This window comes from Lepidothrix coronata, unplaced genomic scaffold (assembly GCF_001604755.1).
Source record: "Lepidothrix coronata isolate B3197 unplaced genomic scaffold, Lepidothrix_coronata-1.0 Scaffold72, whole genome shotgun sequence".
Classification (NCBI taxonomy): domain Eukaryota; kingdom Metazoa; phylum Chordata; class Aves; order Passeriformes; family Pipridae; genus Lepidothrix; species Lepidothrix coronata.
Genome location: NW_016690252.1, coordinates 514,839 through 530,060, shown reverse-complemented (window position 1 = coordinate 530,060; position 15,222 = coordinate 514,839). Strand labels below are relative to the sequence as shown.

General features: G+C 40.0%; 1 protein-coding gene across 2 annotated transcripts in view; it reads left to right on the top strand.

Moving 5' to 3' along the window:
* UNC13B (unc-13 homolog B) overlaps window positions 1-15,222 on the top strand; it is a 208,782-nt gene that overhangs the window by 46,390 nt on the left and 147,170 nt on the right. The window lies entirely within an intron of this gene.

Sequence of the window (15,222 nt, the reverse complement as noted above, 5' to 3'; positions counted from 1 at the left end):
GCAGCTGCCCTTTTTGTGCTGCCTGTTAACAGCGTGCACCTTCCTTGAAAGTGACCTTTTACAATAATTAATTGAAGGCCCCTGCTTTGAACAGTAATGTCACACAAGAATTAGTGTAATCATTCATGGGATTAAAACATCATTAGAATGGATGTTAAACATTTCATAGCAGTATGTGGTTAATGTATTTAAGAATTTTCAATAAAGCTCATGGCACTGCATGTACTTTTGCTTATTTACTGCCTGCAAGTATCTGGCATCTATGAATATCTGTTTACATGGAAAAATGTAAATTAGACATTTAATATAGAGGTACTCTTGAAAAATGAACTCTCCCTGCATCAACCTGTGTGTAAGAACCGTCAGTTTTCCTGACTGTAGCACAGTCCTTGGGTACTCAAGAGTTTAACCCAGAAGGTGCATTGATTGTATCTCTGTTGAAAGCTGACCTGACCTCTGCATGTGACAGAGGAGCTTAACCCCTTTCACACAGGAGCCTAAAATGTGCCCAGTACGTAGTGTTCTTACTTACCTTGTGGGTTAATAATTGATAGCTATATTTTTAGATGTAATAAAAACATCCTCAAGAACACTTGCAAGACTCATCCAGTTTTCCATCATGATGTGCTAGATGAGATATGGTCACTGCTGGGAGCAGGACACAATCAGCTGGACATCAGACTAAGGGTTTAAAAGAAGGAAGAGAAATGCTCAGTGTAAATAGTTTTTGCCCCATGAGAATGTCTTCCCAATCCTAAAAAATACAAAACTGATAAAGAAACCACACCTGATGCAGTATAGAACAGAAGTGCTGCAAAACACTTCATATAGGTTGCATTTAAAAAAATGGTGCATAACTGCACATACCACTGATGTCCTGCTTAGCCCTCTTGCAGGTCTCAGAAGAACGTTTTGACATCCGTGTTCTAGCTAGAGAAAACCTACTCCAGCAGGAAAGATCAGGTTCATTAAATGCAGAAATACATGTCCTCCTTATATGTTAAATTAGATTACACTTATGCCCTCTTCTGCTTCTGTAGTTTGCAGACGTGTGTTCCCTTTCCCCAGCCACCTTCTTGTGGTTGTTTCTCTCCTCCTGCATGGGTGCAACTTGTTCTGTTATCCCCCCATGAGTACAGAGGGAGAGATGGATGGAGCAGGAGATGGATGGGAGAAGAGAGGTGGGCCCTGTCTGAAAGCCATCATCTGATCTGTGAGGGTGGGGTTTTGTCTGTGGTTGTGGATGGGCTGCTGCCTTGGCATGGTACCATGGGAAATCTCAGCCCAGACTAGAAGCTCCAATTTTTCCAGAGATTATTGGGCTTTCAGGTCTACTTTCACAGTCTCAAATGCTGTTTTGTTCTTAGAAGAGTCTGACCCATAATTTCTGAGGTAATGCGGTATTTAGGCTTCCTACCTATTCTTAAATGAAGCAGGTGGTTCTTCTAAGCCCTGCTGATTTTGGCACTCCTGTCTCTTCCTTTATCATACTTAACCGTTTCATTTTTACCTCCCAACTGCTGTGCTTCCCTATATATTTCTCCTGCCCCAGAAAGATTGCATGCTTCCAAGTGATTTAACTTTCCGTGATTCCGAGCCATAAGCAAAGCACTATAGTGCCCATGGATCCAGTTTTGTTTGCCTTTATGTTAAAGGCAGTCATAATTCTTAATTTTCTGGTACGTCATTGTTGAATAACTGAAGCATCCCCATATTAGCTTTTACAAGCAGCCTGAAATTAAATGTAAATTAAAAAGAAACCCAAGGTTTTATTGTCTGAAATTCACTTTAAATGAAGCAGATTGAAGAAGCGTTATTTGATTATTTTGGCATTGAGTCAGTAAGCTTTAAGTTATTTATTGTGGGGAGTTACAGATATGTTTTCCTTGTATGCTCAAAATCATTTCTGGCAACCTAAAAGTCCATTATAATCCATAAGTGAGTCACACTGAGAGTGTTTTAAATGCAACCCTTACTTGGATCAGTCACAGTCCAAAGTGGGATGAGAAAGATATTCTGCATCTTTGCAAAAAAGGTTTGGCAGACGTGGTTAATATCAGCTACTGTAAATACTGTCCTACAGCATTTGTCAGGGAGTTTACAAATCTGGAAGAGAGCAGGTTTGTTCAGATTCTCAGGAACGATAACCTAAGTGCCACTGAATCAACCAGTTCTGTCTGTCTTCTTATCATTGACTGATAATCTTTGTGAGAACACTTTATTGTCGCTTTTCTTCATATATGTTTTTCTTCCATTTCCTTTAGTGCTTTGCTCTGTAAAATCCCTGGTTACCAGGGCTGTGGTGGGTGGTGGTTTTTTGTTTTCCTTTTTCTTTCTTTTTTTTTTTTTAAAAAAAAAAAAGGGGGGGGTAGTTTTGTTTTGTTTATTTTTTTTATTGTACGTTTTGCTATTCTTCTTTTTTATCAGCAGAAGGCAAATTTGTTGCTTGGCTCTGGACTCTGTGTGTTGATACTAGCAACAAAAGGAGAAAAAGCTTCTGATACACTGTTATACCACCAAAAGAACCAAAGCTAGCCTGTGCTTGGTCTGCCATGAGATGAAAGAGAAAGGAGCAAGATTACATCTCTAAATGCTCTCTGGAATGTGTGTGTGTGCACATGCATGCAGGAAAAAAAATGCTGCAGTTTTGTTTTAGATACAGGAGCAGCTTTTTATCCACTTAAAATCTGGCAAAATGTTTTATACACATCATAGGAATGGATGACAATTTTGCCAGATCAGTTTGTGGTGGTGACCCTTCTCTCCCACTAATACTTGAAGAAATCTATTTCTGCACAATATATAAGGCAAAATTCTTTTAATACCTACACATTCACTACTATTTCAAAGGTACAACAAAGGCTGACTTGGAGAGGTTTTGTTCCTGACGCCCTCTAGTTTTCTTTTTAGGACCTCAAATTCCACTGGTGCCTCAGGAAGGCTTGTACATTCCTCTGAATAGAAGGACTCTAATGCTGAGATGATGTTTTTTTCCCTGGTGCTGATGAGGGGTTTTGTCTGGTAAAAAGCCCAAAGATTTCCCTCCCAGGCCCTGACTCCCCAGGAAGCCCTGATACCATCCACACTGATGTATGGATGTGATGATACTGTGGATATTGGCATCTTTCTGCTGACATTAATGTGCCACTGGGTTGGGGGCATCCCACCCTGCTGCTGGATGAACTGACTCTTTGTCAGCAAATGTGCCGAAATGACATCCTACTGAAAAAAAAATTGTTTTCTTCTTCAGTAATGATACGTTAAAAAAAGTGATCTGCTATACCGGTGTCTCAAGGCCAGGCAGAATCAAAACACTTTTAAACAGGCCACAGCTTGACCCTTTTGATTGTTCATAGCGATGTATGATGTGTGTTAGTGGAGGGTCAGGCAGCATAGTTGTCTGAGGTTGCTGGGAGGTGACACAGCTGCACAGCTCTCCTTGCTGTAGAGGTGTGTGCTGTACATCTAGATTCTTGCCTTTTTTTTTTTTTTGATGGTTACCAGCCTGATTCTGCACCTAAACAACAGAGGTCAGCAGACACCTATGGCATCTCTAGACCAGGCCAGTTTGGGAAGGGTGAAGAGGAAGTCAGTGATTGTTTTACCCTTCTCAAGGGTAGGTGACAGTAAAGATCGTGCTGCAGTCATTGAAAAGCTGTGCTCCAGTAAGAGCAGAACTTCTGGCCACAGTGCAGTTACAACAGTCCTTGAAAAATGTTTAGTATAATTCAAAACAATACACGAGTGGCTATTTTTTTTTATTTTTAATTTAAGCTGGGCCGAGGAAAAACTGCTTTAGCCTGTGCGAGGGAAATCATTGTATGAGCTGGTTTGTGGTCATTTGGTGATGGGCTGGGAAAGCGAGTTCCTGGGCTTGTCTGCTTCTGGGTGATTGGCAGCTCCCGTTCCTCCTTGTTTGGGATGAATCCCCCCTGGGAGACTTGTTTTCTTGGCGTTATGGTACTCACTGTCAGGGCTGGCTGAAGGCATGATGGATCTGCTAAAAGGAACACAGATTCAAGGTCTTACTCCAAAGTGCCTGCCTGCAGTTTTAGGGTAAAAATGCCACTTCAGGACTGGATATGTCTAAGGAAAAGTACTTGGCAAATGAAATTTAAAAATAGAAATACTGGCTATATTAGGAGATTATAGAGTAAAAAAAAGTCTGACTTACTGCTGAACTCCAGAAAACTCTAAGGCTTTGTTTTTGCTGCTGATCCCCTAAATATACCTTTTTTTAGTTGTTGTTTTTCTAGAGTATGGGCTGCATTCTGAGAAGTGGTGACAAGGAAATAAAGCTTTGACTTTTAAATAAACTCCAAATGTAAAGCTCCTACTGAAATTCTGAACATTGCTAATACTGATGTGTGTCTCTGTAAGCAGTGATCAAACAATGCAAATGCTCAGTTAAACTCTGTAGCTTTCATAATTTGTCTAGCACTCTTCATGAAAGCTGCCTTTTTTTTTGTGCAGACTTTTTAAGGACTTTAAAACTTTATTAGTCATCCTTTAATGTCATAGCAATAGGAGGAAATTAATTTGAATTTTGCTGCCACAGTGGAATATAAACTTTTTAAAAATTGGACTAAATACTTTAAAGTGATAGAAAAATTTTTGCCTCACTTTATGCACAAGCCAGAAACATGTGCCCTTGAGCAATAAGGCTTGTACTCAAAGTCCAAGACTGAAAATCAGAAGGAAAAAAGGCACCAAATCTTGTATCCCAGCTGCTGTAGAACATTATATTCCTCTTTGCCATTATGCATATATATATAGTGTTAGGTGATCCACTATGGTCCAAAGTTGTATCTCATGAGGAGTATATAAATCTTTTGCCAGTACTTGTGTTTACATCTCTTTGTCTGTGTAAAATTTTTAAGACAAGACAGCTCTGTTAGATATCAATGCAGTGATAGAAATGTTACAGTTTTTCCATTGTAAATAAAATTAGGTGGAGCTCTGCCTGATTCTTTTACTGTGGTTATTAATGAGTTGCACAGGCTTGTAATAACTTAGTGGGTACTCTAATTTGGTGATCCAAGCCCTACTTAAATTCTCAGCTCTCAATCTGATTTTCTTTAGCCATAGTAAAGGTGGCCAGAAGGTCCCTTTCATTTAGTGAAATAAAATACTCCAAAAGCTCAGCATAAGCTGAATGTGGTGAAAAAAAGGGAGCAAGAGGGGAGTACTCTAATGTCACACTACAGTGCCTATCCTTGTCTCTGTCAGCTCCTTTTAGCTCATTTGCCTCCTGTGCTTTCTCATCTCCTTTTGTGCAAAGGCCTTAGCCTTCATCTGTGATGTTCCAAAACTGAACTGGAAATAGTGGTACTTGTTATGAAACCCTCTTGGTCATCCTGCTTACTGAAAACTTGACTTCCTTCTAAAAACCTCTTCAGTGTATGTTTGGTATTTGAGAAGCTTATTCCACTAAAATACCACCTGTTTAGTGTTGGGAAGTGCATTGAACACTGGAAGAATGAGGATTTCTATGGAATCTGAGACCTGGCACACTCTGTTGAGGGAATTAGCCAGGGGAAAAGGAGGTTTATTAAACCTAGAAAAAAGAACTGACCAGGACTTTCCCAGCTCTGTTTGTATTCTACAAACAGTATTTTATTAGCACGAAATATAGTGCAAAAATCCTGAGGTTTGTTTGCTTTTATAAACTTATTTAGATGATTTCTGTCTGTGCTCAGCATGGGATACAACAGGGTAATTAAATAATTCACCAACATGACTGTAAGCAGTGGACAGCAGGGACAGTAGGTGCCAGCCACTCCCAGAGACTTGTAAACAGCAATGAAACAAAATGGCACACAAGCAGTCAAATTAGACTGCATTAAGAACTTGGAATATTCTGCTTTTCTACAGTGTCCCTGCTGATCCAGGCTTGACAGTGTGAAGTGGGGAGGAGGAGTTCCTCCTTGAATAGTTGCATAACTGAGACACAGAACAAGCATATGTTATGTTCAGCTAACTGTGGGAACTTAGATGTGCTTTATAAAATGTGTTAATGACAAAAATGTTGTAGCTTCCAAGGCACCAGGCTGCTGGCATTGCTTAGTCCTTAATTGGAGGTTTATATGAAACCTCATTTTTTGAGTACTGAAACTTATGAATACAAAATAATGTGATAACCGAGACACACACTGTTGGTATTTAAGAGCACATGGAGTAACCAGTCTGACTTGTGTGTATCATCTATTCTAGTGTTAGTGTATGTTGTTGTATGTCTTTAGAATTACAAATTTCCAATTTTTATCTGTCCAGACTTCTTGCTGTTTTTAATTCAACTTAGTACAGGTTTAAATTTGTTCCTGAAGGTGATCTGGAAGGGATTTTTCTTAACAAATTGAGGTTATGCATGTTATTTTTATGAAGCAGAAAAACAACTTGAAAAGGCTAAAAGGAAATTCTGTTTTCATTAACCTTCAAAATATCAAGACTGTCAGCCCAGGTCTTCTGCGATTATGCTGAAGGACTGAGATATATACTGTTAGCTCCTGAATCTTAAATGAAGCAGCATATGTGTTGAATCTTTAATAAATTCATCTTTTTTTCCAAAATGTTAGACGCTGAAGTGAAGTGGGTGTTAGTAAAAACAAACAAAAGCAGAGTTTTGAGCTTCTGCCTTACTCTCTGTTACTGCATCTCTTTCTGTTTGCTGCTGCAGTATTGTCTTCCAGTCGTTCTCTAGTTGTAGCACGCCCTGGTTAGCCAAGACACAACTTCTCAGTGTGGAACTTGCAGGGTAAGGAGCTGGTGTCTCATGGCAGCCGTCCTTCTCCTCACTCTGCCCTGCTTGGCATCAGCTGATGTTTGGGCATGGAAAGTTTGTGGAACTTGGTAGCAGTGAGGTGGCCAGGTAAGTAGCTGGTTCAGGGTTATCACTGTCAGTTTGAGGACTCTTTGCCTGTGGGAGGTGGTAATGTTTCTCCTCCAAGAACAGAGGAAGAGAAAGGCTCATTTTTAGCACTTGGTGGTTTTCTTCTTGTTCCAGTTTTAAACAATGACTTTCGTCATTGGTTTGTGCCATCAGGCCTTTTACTGTCTAGGAAATAAGGGCTAGGAACAGTCTGAGCTCGTTTCAGGGGTCAGGCTTTCCATTTTCCCTTAAAGAGCCACTCATTCCCTCCACACAGATTGATTACAGTGGTTGGTGCAGAGGCTGTCAGTCTGGGTGTTTTGTCTTTGTGAAAGTTGCAGGACAGGTAAGCTCCATTTCCTCTGTGGTTTTTCTGATCTGCATACTGGTTTGAGAAATTTATAGTATCTTCTGCTATTTCTTCCCCAGTTTCTTTGGGATGTTACATGTGCATTCACTTGTGAATAATGACATGGATTTCACTAATAAGTAGCCTGACTGCAATGATGTTCTCTCACAACAGAGTTTTTCTGGATCTTTAGTATTGATCCAGATGTCTGAATGTTCCTTCCTTTACCTCTTACTGTTCACCTGAGATACAGACTTTTTGATGGAAAGATGTGCTGGAGTTGATATTACATGTGTTAGTGGCTTGAGATTTTCAGGAACGAGATGCACAAAAGATATTGTTTGACTTATACATTAATAGGAAATTATTTTCTCTCTAATGGGAACTATTGATTACAGCACATTAAAGCTCAGTGCAGGGTTCTGTCAACATCTTGCTTGTTTTTCTCAACTTTTCCCCCATATTTGTCTCTATTGCCTCTGCTCTCCCTGCCTCTGGTTTCCATACCCTTTCTACTGGTTGTTTTCCTTTCTCATCTCTCTTTGTTGGATGTCTTTTACTTCTTTTTTTTTTTTGCCAGCTTGGTTGTATGTTCCTCCTTCTTCACTCCTTTCCCCCTGAAATACACTCAGACCTCTGTCAAAGCTGATATTTAGGCAATCCATGGATTTTTGTTGCAGTAAAAAACAAGTTTGAGATGACAGCCCTGTGGTCAGGGTCATGTAAACACTGTCAGGTGGACACTGGCAGGTTTCTGATGCATTTGGATACATCTTCATCTTGCCAGCACAGCTGGCACTGGTGCATTGTCCAAGTGGTGAATTGTCACACTTGCTGCTGTAGACCAGAGACATGACATTTGTCTTGTCTCAGGCTGTAGACTTCTGGTGCTCAACTCGATGGACTTTGCTTTTTCTCACTTGTTAAGTTCTGTGAGCAAGAACTTCTGTAAACAGGAGAGGAATAACCCTTTTATACTCCATGGAAACTGCATTTATTGAGCATTGTGCCAGTTTAATATGTGGTCTTTTTCTAAATCAATATGATAAAAAATATAATTGAATTTGTTCCACTTGGTCAGGGCTGCTTCCTTTATTGACCAGAGCAAACATACATGTGTTGGTTTGTTTTTTTTTTTCTCTAACTACTCTTGTAGGAGCCAGAAGGCAGTGACCTACCTTTGAAGCTCTAGCAACTGCATTGCTTAGTAAACCTTTAATTTCTGCGAAGAAAGGAGCAGTCTAGTTGTAGCTCTGATGAGAGAGAGGGTGAAACACTGATTTGCTTTTTCAGTTTTCTTGGGGTAGTCTACCTTTGTACCTATTTTTCTTTTTCCTGCTTACCTTTTCTTTCCCTGTAGATTTGAAGCCCCTCTGTAGTACATGTACCTAGGGACTAAACCCTTGGGAAGCCAAATTACTCATCAGGACTAATCGTCGCTTACTTAAATACTAGTTCAGTGGGGATTTTTTGGGACAAAGATACTTTTTTTTCCCAGAACTGTTTTTTGCAATTTTAGCTAAAAGCAAGAACTCGCCCACTCTAACTTTGTGACTCTTGTTAATGAGTGCAGTGTGAGGGATATGTTTAATCCTCTGAGCTGTCACTCTCTTGGTAATGTGTGCCTGGAACGTTGTGAGAGCTCTTAAGTTTTTCACCTGTGTGTTTATCTGCCTAAGAAAGTACTCTACACTTAACACTAGTTTACATGCACACAGTTTTTCATGGTGTTACTACTGATGTGGTGCTCTCACCTCTGGGTTAACTTCGTTCTTGAAAGGGGGCAGAAGTGGAAACAAGGAGCAACTTTTGCCACTTGACTTGCAGAGTTTAGCCTGGAATCAGATACTGCTCTAAACTGGACTCTGGTTTCTGGGACCTTCTATCTATAATCCTGATGAGTGCACTGAGAAATAACTGTTTAACTGCTCTTGTTAGGTAATGTGTTGATTGATAAGTATTTTACCTACCTGTGTTGATAAATGCATGATTGCATAGCAATTCCTAGAGTTCATAACGATCTTAGTCTTCAGAATGTCTTACAAACAAAATGAATACGAGGAGCAAGCCCCAACATAAATTTAATGTTGTATTTATCAAGAAAAAAATCTCTTTCATGATCTATAAGGCGTTTTAAATACATGAAAAGTATGCTTGTGGTTTGTTTTTCTAAGCTTTCTTTTTCCATTCCTATTCTTTTCTGCTGTTTGTGTTACATGCAGGCAGCTGGAGTTATTTCGGATGGGGAGAACAGCTGAGTACGTAACAGTTTGATTTCTTGCAAGCTTTCTGATCGTACAGTGATGCAGCATGCTCCAGTATGAGGAAAAGTGGAAATATTCATGCATATAGAAAATCCGTTCCATTGTATTTTCTTTTACTTTCACTGAGTCTTCATATTTGTGTGGATGGATGGCTGTTCATTTTTTCACTTTTTAGCTTTGTTTTGCTCATGTTTTAAGTGAGTTGCTTTTGCCTTCTGCTGGAATTTGAGGAAATGATGACAGAACTGGACTATTACTCTCTTCCTGTAAAGGTGATTCTAGTTTTCTGCTTATGTGTGTCTTTTGTGTTGGTCTTCATACCTCTGTAAGCCCAAATCAATGTTTGGAATGATGGAAAACCACAAGGGAATCTGTAGTGATTGTTTTACTAAGATGTGAAAATATGTGGAAATATCTTCCAAATACTACTAATAGGAGTAAATCTGAAAGCAGAAATGGCAGGGGCACATACTCAAGCTCAGTGAGACACTATCATGGCAAAAGTGGCAGGGCTTTGCTTTAACTAATGCTTACCAGCCTGGGACAGGTAAAATTCAGATACTGCAGCTGACTGTGATCTGTGGGGCTAATGCTACATGTGAAGACTGGTGTGATAACCTGTGCACCGGGCACCAAATTTTTGTTCATTTTTCCAGATAATGTGCATGAAACATCTTCACTTTCTGAAAGTCCTACAGGCAAGGCTTCTGCTCAAGATACAGTATGTGGCTTCTACAGCCCATAAGACCTGTAAAGACTGATCCATCAGGCTTAAAATGAAGGTGTCTGTTCCCTGTAAAAAAGCTATGAATGAGGGTGTTGCTAAGGGGAACATGCAAAGAAAGATCACTGCATGTGACTGCATCCATCAGGGAGGGGATTCTGCCTGGTGCTTTTCCATTTTTGGCACAAAGGGATCTGGAGAGGATGCTCTTACTGCATCTGAGTCTAATGTCCAGCTAATGTTAGAGTGCATTTCACACATGGACCTGTTCTGCATTTTAGAATTCTCCCACCACTGACTTCCCCATTTCTCCTCCAGCAATGTTTTTTGTCCTCCTTGGTCTCCTGTCTTTGACCAAAGAATAAGTTCTTTGTGCATCAGCAGCGTTGACCAACTCGTGCTGTCAGTGTTGAGTGTCTCAGTTGTTTGGAGTTATTCTCAGAGGTGTGTTAAGATAACTGAGAGGTAACTAATTAACTTTTGTACACTACTAAACCAAAGATTAGTGTCCTAAACAGCTTTCTTTAATTTCTCAGTTTTGGGTATTTGGGAAGGAAGTGGGGTGCTTAGGCATTGGTCAGTGAGAGGTTTAGGAGGGTTGTGCAGAGTGTATTTCTCCTATTTATCTGGAGTGTTGGTGTGTGGAGTTTTTGATTTAAAAGGTATTTGTATTCATGAGGCTCCCTTCCTCCCTCTCCTTCATCCTTCCTGTGCTGTCCTCTTTGAAATCACATTAGAATGCTTATAGGCAGGCATGGGCCAGTGTCGATGATGTTACCAAGTGAACTCCATTATCTTGACAATGTTATGAAAAATACACTTCTAATTGTAAACTTTCAACAGCAACTGAGAAGGAAGCAGCAGAAACAGCATGATGGTAGCTGGAAGATTTTTCCTGGTAAGAGCTTCTTGCTAAAGGAGTGCTGTAGCCCAGACCCTTCTTAGGGACGAGGGCACTTTAGGAAATGTTAGCAGCTAGTGCTGCTAACCTGGTCTTATTTTAGGAAAGTGAAAGACTTGAAGAAGTAGGATGGATGTTCAAAGTAGTCTTTGCACTTCAGCCTGTCAGTTTGGTTCTTGACTGTTGAGTGTTTCAGCAGCAGAGTATTTTCAAGTGGGAAAAACAAGATTATGAAAGCTCTTAAACTGAAGACTCAATATTGTAAACCTGCCATTTTACAATTATGCAAATTTCTAATGTATTTTTAAGTGATGAGGGCAATACAATGAACTAATGACCTGCAAAATTGCACTTAAAATATTTCTCACAACCTAGGTGTTTTTAGCATGGAGAGATACAGAAGGGCCTCAAAAAATGCCCTTGTGTCTTTTTTTCCCTTCCTTATTATTCAATAGTCCTCTTTAGGCTAATATGCATTTTGATTAGCATAAGTTTTTAGAAAGTGTCCATGATTGCCATAAGGGACCGATGATTTGACAGATGATGGAGCAGTGGGGTCTGAGACTTAAGGAATGAAGTTGTGGGGAGCTATCCTGAAAAGAAGTTTAAGTGGATGAAGGGTGGGGAAGGTGAATTGCAAAGGCCTTGGTGGGGAGCTGGCAGAGATCTCTGCTGACTTGGACTGGACATAGTTCCTTCAGTTAGAACACTTTATACTCTTCTACAATTATTGAAATATACAAAAGCTGTGAACAGCTCAGTGCTTAATTTGGAGAACTAGTGAGGATTTTGCTTTTGTCCAAGATATTGCTCAAGTTTATGGATGATAACTAAGCTTGCGGGACTGGACCTCAGCTCCCAGTGACTGATGACACATTATGCTAGAAAAGCAGGAGGCAATTAATACAACCTTTTGAGAAGAGTTCCTGCTGTGCATTGGGACCTTAAACCAACAAAAACACTTCTTCAAGTGCATTCATCCAGCCACCTGTAATAATTTTGCTGCTGGCTCTCCTTCCTGTCCTGAAGCTTGATTTAAGAAAGTTGCCAGAGGCTAAAGGTGACTAGTTGACATGACATGATGGGACTGTGCAAAGTGGTTTTGAGATCAAGATGTTAAAAACTCTGTGTGTTCTGCCCTGCAGCAGTGTAATAACTTTGAGAGGCAGGAGCTGAGGGGAGGAATAACAGGCAGAGAAGGTATCTCTCCTTTCCTTGATTTTCCCCACTCTGTAAAATCCTACTGTGTGATGTCACAATCCGATGGGTTTTCTTCTTATGCTACCTATATGCATGAATATTCAATGATGAAAGGTGAACAGCATGCTTGTGCCCTGCCCCTTCAGCCACACCCACAGCTGTCTGTGCAGTGGGTCCAGTGACAAAGAAGCAGTTTTCGTCCCTTGAGAGCTCTTTGGTATATGTGAAATTTCTCAAAGTGTGATAACAGTTACTGACTTTTTTTGTTTATTGTTATGTATCTTGTTATTAATTTAACTAATCTGCAGAGACTGAGGCTAAGCTACAGTTTCGCTTTTTGGAAGACTTGGTGTATCATCTGTTCGAAGAAAATAGTACTTGAATTTATCACACCATGTGTGTTGTGAGGGATATTTTGCTGAAACATGGACTGTAATGCCTCCTTTTGAAGAGGCACTGCATCCCCAAAGCTGCTTCTGCAAGCTTTTGTCAGTCTCTTGCTTAATTGAAATTTAAACGTCAAGCATGTTAATGAACATGATTATCACTATATGCTGGCATTTCACAGAATACTTTTGGCATTTCACAGAATACTTTTTTGCAAAGGTAACGTGTGCTATATGCCACATATGGGCCATTTTTTGATGCTTTTGATCAGGCTGAGCAATGTCTTCATTTGAGAACACTTCTGTTAGATAAAGTGAGATTGCTCATAGGGTAGTTGCAGTTCAGTATGAACAGGAGTTTTTTTGAGTTGTCTCTTATTTATGAGGATTTCTGCCTGGTATTAACATCTATGGATGCTGTTAGGCTCATGGTGCATACATCAAAGAAACAGTATGTTCCTGTCTCAAGGAGCCTTGCATCCTTTAAACATGCCTCAGGGAAGCAGTTAGTGTCATGATCCCAAAGTGACTTCCTCATGCTAAACATCAGTAAGAATTGTGAGAAACTCTGGTACCAGCTTTTATAAACATATATGCTCTAAATGTATGATTAACATTTAAGCTAATCAGCTATTTTTAGATGTTGCTTAGAGATACTGTGGTCCATGTGGGAAATCTTCATTTGATAGTGCAGAGGTGAGATGGGATGGCTGGTTAACAAATCCAGATGGTGCTTCTGCGACAGTCTGATTCCTTTGGAAGTCTGTGAGCCTGTCAGGTGGTCAGAGCTGCTGGCCTGTAGAAGCTGTGTCCTGATTCCTTAGACATAACTGTCTAAGTCTTTGCACGCCCTGATACTAAGCTTAGCCCAATACTAGTGAGTTACTGGATTCACTGGGGTTTTTTGACCGAGGTGATTGTACTACTGATTTGTACTTTTTGCTTTATTTTTGAGGTTAGCTAAATTGTTTATTCCCGAGGCTGTTCATCTGGTGACTTTTACCAGCTCCCAGACCTGTATCTCAGTTAGGCTGCCTTCAGCTCCTACAAGTGCTGCCATGATGATGCAGCCACAGCTCAAGAACTTTCCATCGTACCAGAGTTACTTAGGCTTTAGCTTGAATGACAGCTACATCTGATGGGACCAAGAAATTAGTTGAGCAGCAAAGTGAGGCATTAAAAGGCTCTTTGGAGCAGTGTGTTTCTTTCCCAGTAAAAGTAATTATTGTGCATTAGATGGTAATGGCTCAAGTGTTCAGCAATGTCATTGCTCAGCTGAGTAATAGCTTGTTATTCTTCTGAGGACAGCGTGTGCCTTGTGATTGACAAATAGATCAACCCTTGCTCCACAGGCTGGAAGTTTGGTGCTCCTCAGAGTGGTTTGGCACCTTACCATATAAAATCACTTTTGTGTAGTAAATCTTGAGTGTTTCTCCTAAGCACTGAACTGTAATAAAATTGATGGACACTGCTTTTAATAAAGCTGAATAAAGCAGCATATGATTGCTATTCATTTCTATTCAATTGACTAGAGACTGACAGGAACTCTGCAGCATTTAAACTACCAAAAAGCAGGAGGCTTAACTTCGTTTTCAGTGTGGACAATCAAATTGAATTGGTTCTACTTAGGAGGGTAGAGCTGGGCTTTTTCAAGTGGCCCATATTTTGCAGACTTGTTTTCTGCTAGGGTTCTTTTCTACTCTTCCATCCATCTTCAGGGCACTAATCTTACTGTATTGTGAAGGAACTGAAAAGGTCACAGAACAAATTTTACCTCAGATTGAAAAAATGGAAATTGAAATAGAGGTGTGGGAAGCACCAGTGGAAGAAGAAGGTGTTCCGTGATGCTGCATTCCATCTGCTTGGAATTTCAGCACTTAAATGTAGGTTTTATTAAGGATATGGCCTGTAAAGAGCACCTTTAGCCTCATGGCCAATGACTGTGTAGAACACACACCACTGGGTAACCTTCTGGAGAGAGCTTTAATTTGATTGTCCCTTTTAGGCAGGCTTTTTTTGGCAGAGAGAATGAATAATGGCTGATCCTTATTTTCTTTTGTTTCAAGCATGTTAATGGTGCACTCCACTGCCTAACAGTGTGTGTATTTCACTTTAAGCTTGCAAAGATAACCTTGCATCCTGCACAGCCATACACAACCGTATATTTTTGATACCTTTCCTCACTATAACTCGGCATTCTCCTTTTCTGAAGGGTTAACAAGCTAAAATGTTTCTGCAGGGAGAGGGACTCATTGGAGAGGAGCCTTTTCCTTTGTGAAGGTTATTATTAGTGTTAAGTACTATACTTAGGCTAATTTACTTGTATGTGTTAAATGTAGCAATTTTCCCCTATAAGAAGTAGTGTAATTGTTTATAAGCAGAACTGCTCTCCCAGTTCTTCTGGTTTTCCTACTGAGTAGTTTACATTAGTTTCTCTTAAATTAAACTAATACTTTTACCAAAAAGGAGAGAAAAAAAGGCATGACATACCCATACAGAACCCTACAGTTCTGGTTAAGGATGCTGAGAA